This window comes from Polyodon spathula, chromosome 4 (assembly GCF_017654505.1).
Source record: "Polyodon spathula isolate WHYD16114869_AA chromosome 4, ASM1765450v1, whole genome shotgun sequence".
NCBI classification, from domain to species: domain Eukaryota; kingdom Metazoa; phylum Chordata; class Actinopteri; order Acipenseriformes; family Polyodontidae; genus Polyodon; species Polyodon spathula.
The window spans coordinates 85,588,885-85,594,884 of NC_054537.1; positions in this window are offsets into that span (position 1 = coordinate 85,588,885).

Sequence of the window (6,000 nt, forward strand, 5' to 3'; positions counted from 1 at the left end):
TGAGAAAAGCGTCAATAAATACTTCACATGAAGTGTTTGTTTTATATAATATCAGCTGTCAATAAATCCCAAGCATAGACTTTTGTAAAGGAGGAGTTTTGGTTACATTGTTTATCTATGTATCATTAGACTGATACATGTCTTATTTTAAAATACGCTTGATCTGGGATTGTTACAATGCTTCAGTTTTGCAGAAACAATATTTTTGCACAGTGTCTTTCGGCTGTTTTCTCTCCATACCACACCCCATGCCTAATACACTTATTGCTCAGCCATTGTACTTTTGCTGTTAGTATGAAGGCACCTGGGGTTTCACTCTAGGGGCAGTCATTATACACACAGGAGCTCATATAAGAATTATTCTCTAGAAATGAATAAAACTGGGGACATATTTGTTGTTGCCATCTAATTAAAAGCAAAGTCACACAAACCAAAAATACAAAAAAATACTACTGTGTTTGGCAAAAGCATTTTTTTAATGGTTCCCCTATCTTCCAGATGTCCTAAATGCAGTATGTGTATAGATTTGGTTATAGTGCATAAATTAAGAAAAACAGTGTTTTAAAGATTGTATTATTGTTGCATAATACAAATGTGATTCTGCACCAGACTTTGAATGACGTAGTGTTTTTATAGCATTTCGGATAGTCCAATAAAAAGGTGAAATAAAGCACATGAAGGCTGTGTATTGTCATCGCATTTCAGTGCTGATCACAGTCTTGAATTACTGTTAATTCCGACTTCATTTTTTGTGGACTGAGAATGGGTTGCAAAACCTTTAAGCTATATTTTTGTTTTCAAAACTTGCAGTGTACCTTAGTACAATCACCAAACATTGATTCTATGTTCCTTTGTAGTTACCTTTGTAGAGGTATATGTGGTGCTTGTGCCAATACACTTTCTACAGACTGTAAAACAATGTGAATGCACAGTCTTCCTCAGGGAGTCCAAAGGAATTACAGAACACAAGAGGTTTGCTGGTATTTCAAACGTTACTTTTCCCAGGGAGATACATCATTCCCAGAGGAGCTACTAAATTAAAAGTCCGTCAAAGTGAGCTGTTAACATTACAAAAAAAAGAGCTGCCCCATTCAAAAGTTAGCACTGGGAAACAGCGGAGCTGCGGATAAAACAAGAACATGCATGGAATTACCATAACCCAAGAAAGATAAATACTTTTATTTCCACTCTGAGCTAATATTACGCCAGTAAATGGCTATATTTTCTCTTGCTTTGATTAAATTGGACAACCTTTAGATTTCAGTTTTAAACATATAGTAACATGGAGACAGCCTACACCTATGGCCAAAGTTTTGCATCATCTAGAATTTTAGGATTGATACATAATTTCTAAAACAGATAAAAGAACATAATGGATGAACATTTTATTTAACATCATATAATCAAAGAAACTACAAAATGATATCGCAAAAGTCTGCCAGAAGCCATAATAGTAATAGAGTATTTCATGTTTGGTATATGGAAAACTAAACCTGTATGTAATTCAATATGTTAACGTAACATTATTCAGCAGGTTTCATTCGACTTTATGAAAATGAGTTAATCCTATAGGCGACAGCTGTAGGCCTAGTACAGGGGAAAGGTCAGTGCACCACCCACTGACATCTTATATTTCTACTGTTATTCTATATCCTGTTCTAGATGCACTTTTGGAATCGGTCAGCTTTTATCTTTCCTCCAAAAGCACATACTACCCTTTGATAGTTTCATAATTTTTGTAAATGCATCAAAAACACTTCCCTGGACATGTTTACAACTACAGGTATTTCAGTTTACACAGTTAAAGTAAAAGCTGTGAGCTGTAAGGAGGTTGACTAGGATAGATAGCTGTTTTAAGCCTAGCTAAGTCATGGTATTGTGGCAGCAGCATGTTGCGGGTTCCAGTGGAAAGAAAGGAAACACTTCTAAAGATTTGGTGGAAAGGCCATTTATTTTGGAATGAAATGGCTCTTATAAGTGCTGTTGGCTTCAGAGAAATGGTTTGGCGCTTATAAGTGTTGTTGCTTTAGCTCGAGTAATGGTCTTTAGCTCCTGCTGCAGTCCCCTCTCAGCACTCTCTCCTCGTTAGCGTATAGGTTACGGCTTTATATAGGGCCTGCAGGCGGCAAAGAGTGGACCTGGTTGGAACCAGGCTGCAACAGCAACGAGTTCTCTTCAGTGGGTCCACGAGAACCGACGCTACACTGCCCCCCGCTTAAACACTTCCCGGCCCGGGAAGAACCTGCTTCAGTCCTGTAGTGAAGGAGCAAGCGTGATGCCTTACAGGGCGCCCGGTAATGATCCGTGGGCTACACAATTCCCTAGCAGTTGGGGGCTGACTGGTGGGTGATGTCATGCATTGTCCCTCTCTCTCTGGCGTGGCGTATAGACCGGGCAGGAAAGGTACAGGGGGAACAGAGGCAGGAGTGGACCTGTGGTAATGGTATGCTCGGTACCGAGCACCGGACCCAGGGCAGCACCGTGAATGTGGGGTTGTAGAGGTGGAGGAAGGTGAGGGGCAGCTCTCCTCTGGCTCGCCTAAACCAGTCTCGGCTCTCACTGACTGGTTGTCTAGGTAGGAAGCCAAGCCATCCCGATGCAGCACCACCTTCTGACCGAGAGAAGGCAACTAGACCCTGTAGACCATCTCTCCTACCTGCTCCAGGACCAAGCAAGGGCTGACCCAGGGGCTTCTCAAGTTTGGGGCAGCAGCCCCGTCTCCTCTTGGGACCGTAGACCCACACTTGTTCTTCAGGCTGGAAGGCTCTCCCTCTCTCATGCACATCATAATTGCGCTTTTGGCGTATTCTGGCTGCCTGGAGCTGGTGTCTGGCAAACTGATGTGCGGTGTCCAGCCAGTCCTGAAGCTGGAGGGCGTATTCCAGACCAGAGTGGGGGTGTTGCTGGTCTGGTGGCCAACCAAAGAATAGCTCAGCGGGTGTTTGGAACTCCTTATCCAGCATGAGAAGCGCTGGTGTGCAGCGGCTCCAATCGTGCACTTCACTGCAATAGGCGAGCAGAAGTGAAACCTGCAGGTCCCTGTCCTTCTGGTGCGTGCTGGTGGCGATAGCGAGATGTGTACCCAGGATCTTGTTAAAAAGCTCCACCAACCCGTCGCTCTGTGGGTGCAGGGTGCTGGTATGCGTCTTCCTGATCCCTAACCGCTGGCAGACTTCGGCAAACACTTTGCTTTCGAAGTTTCGACTCTAATCCGAGTTTAGCTCCTGGGGTATGCTGAAGTGCGTAAAGAATCCCTGTATCAAAGCATTAGCAACGGTAGTGGCTTCTTGGTTAGGGAGCGCATATGCTTCGGGCCATTTGCTGAAGTAGTCCATCTCTGGGTTTCAGGTCTGGGTCTCGATCCTGTTGCACTCGTCAATCTGAGAGAGAGACTATGGAGAGCTCTTTGCATGCCAGCAGGGGGATGAGGCCCTGGCCACAGTTGTCCTCCTTGTGATCCCGTTGCTCTCTGGCCAGGCAGTAGTAGCAACCTTCAGCTGTGTACTCGCTCTGTGCAGGATGGTGGATTCGAACTCCTGGAGCTGCTCCAGCCAGCGCCAGCTGTCTTTCAGGTTCCTTGAAGTTTACCAGCCACTGTAGAGACGCATGGTTGGTGTGCAAGGTGAAATGACGGCCATTGAGGTATGCTCGGAACTGGCACAAGACAGCGACAACAGCCAGTAGTTCCCCGTGGGTCACACAATACCTGCGCTCTGGTTTGCTAAAAGCACAGCTGTCAGCTGTTCATCTTTGGAAACACGGCTAACCTCCTAGAATATGCTTTTTAAATAACGTTGTGATTGACAGGTTGGTAAAGAACCAAGCAATGGGTAAGCTTTTAAAGCTGTCTTCATCAGGATCCAATTGCAGGATGGATTGCTTAGATCTGATAAGATAGATTGATAGATCTCAATCAACCTCCTGATAAAACTAGAGTTTACTGATTGCACCAGTGACAGATAGGGTAATGCAACACCTTTGCTGATTAACATCAGGAGGTGAGTGATTAGAAGTGTTTGAAATGGCTCTTTAGGTAAAATATGGGTCAGAGGAACACTAGGAGGAACCCAGCCATTTAAAATCCCTCAAGGCAGATTTAATAATAATAATAATAATAATAATAATAATAATAATAATAATAATAATAATAATAATAATAATAACAAAAAAACTAAGGATTCAGTTGCGTGATCCTCGCTACCTGCCAGAACTGATACACATACCTGTCATTTAGGCAGAGACTGCATTCAATCCAGATAAAAGCTACAGGGCTATGCTGGCATTGCTTTGAAAAGTCTGGATTTGATTAATGTGTTGTTGTAAATGGAGCATGTATTGTATTTTGATGGGGTTACATTACTTATGTTTTCATGTATATAGTGTAGCGTGCACGGGGGTAGGGGTAAGGGCTGGTCGGTGACGCAATCTAAAACATGAAGACATACGCCCGATACCAGCTCATGCAAGGGAGCCGGCTCTTTTGTACAACAGTATTGGCGCTATGCTTCAAAGTGGGATGTCCTGGGTTCACGTCCCAGGTATCTAAAGGCACATTGACCTGTCATAGTTTTTTTTAAATTTGGGGGATAAAGGGTTATTACATAATTTGATCATCTGATACATCACGTTTCGATTAACTACGTAGGTAACTCAGAGCTATTTCATTTAGGGCTTTAAAAACAAGACACAGCAAATGAAATATCCTTTGTTCTAAGTTGAACCAAACCCATATCCCTGTACAAGGTACAATGATGTACAAAGGAAGGAGCACTCCTGAAAAACTGAGCTGAGCTGTTCTAAATTGGTTGCAGCTTAGCCAATGTACTCGAGGGTCAGAGGTCGACATATAAATATGTCAGTATAAGCCATTTGGGATAAGAGGCCAATATTTGCAATCTAAACTAAATTGCTTAGGGAGAGGGGTGAAAACTATAATGTCAGTTTTTGGCAATTTATATACTAGATGCATGGCCACTTAACAACAGATCTAACATGATATGCTCAACAGCTAACAGGGTGGTTACTGTGATCCTGTCATTTCAGTCTTCAGTTTGTTTTAAAAAAAAAAAGATCAAGGTGAAGTATTCCAGCTCCTTGTGAATTATTATATCATGTAGAAGTACAGTGACTTGGGATTTATAACACATTGGAAAAATGCGTAAATGAACTTGATGAAAGTAGGTAAAGGATGATGTAAATGGCCTAGCTTAAATAACAGAGCTGGATAAACCTTAAACAAAAGAATATGTCTTTTTACAGGCATAATAAAAACGCAACTGCTGTTGGCTTTCTCCTTTCAGATTGCTAATATATTTACAGTTTCCATACCTAATTTGATATTTAAAAAAAAAAGTGTTCTGACATCATACAGAAAAACTGAACCAACTTTTTTTTTTTCTTCTTCACAAACAGAGGTTGTAATTCTCCACGGTTTAATAGGAACCAAATGTATGTAATTGCCACAATACCCGGACAGTGATTCAAAGGCACATATACAGCAGCTTATTTACAGAAGCCAATGGAACAACAGGGTACTTCCAACTTGGGTCTGTGTATGAAATAGTTGATGAAGCAGACACGGTGGAAATAATCAGACAAACCTTTCAAAGAAAGGTTTTTCTTCACCCCCTACTCTCAAGTTCAAAAAAAAAAAAGAAGCTCTCCCAGAAGTTTACTGGTACATATTTCAAAGTAACCAAGCAACTGTACCGTATTTTGTAAATGACAGCACTCCTACCTATCATAAAGGGTGCTTAGTTATTCGGTTGTTCATCACCGTTTTATGACCCTTTAAACCTGTGTCAAATAAATGTGCTTCAAGACAATTTTCTAGACAATATAAATGGTTTGTCAACAACTTTAAGCTGGAACTTAAATGGCTCCTCAATTTGCATTCTTGTGGATTAATGTCCTCCATTGATATAAATGTGTTTGCAGTAGTTCAACATACAACCATATGAAACACAGGGCCTTCTTCAGCTGACAAGTTAACAAAACCCT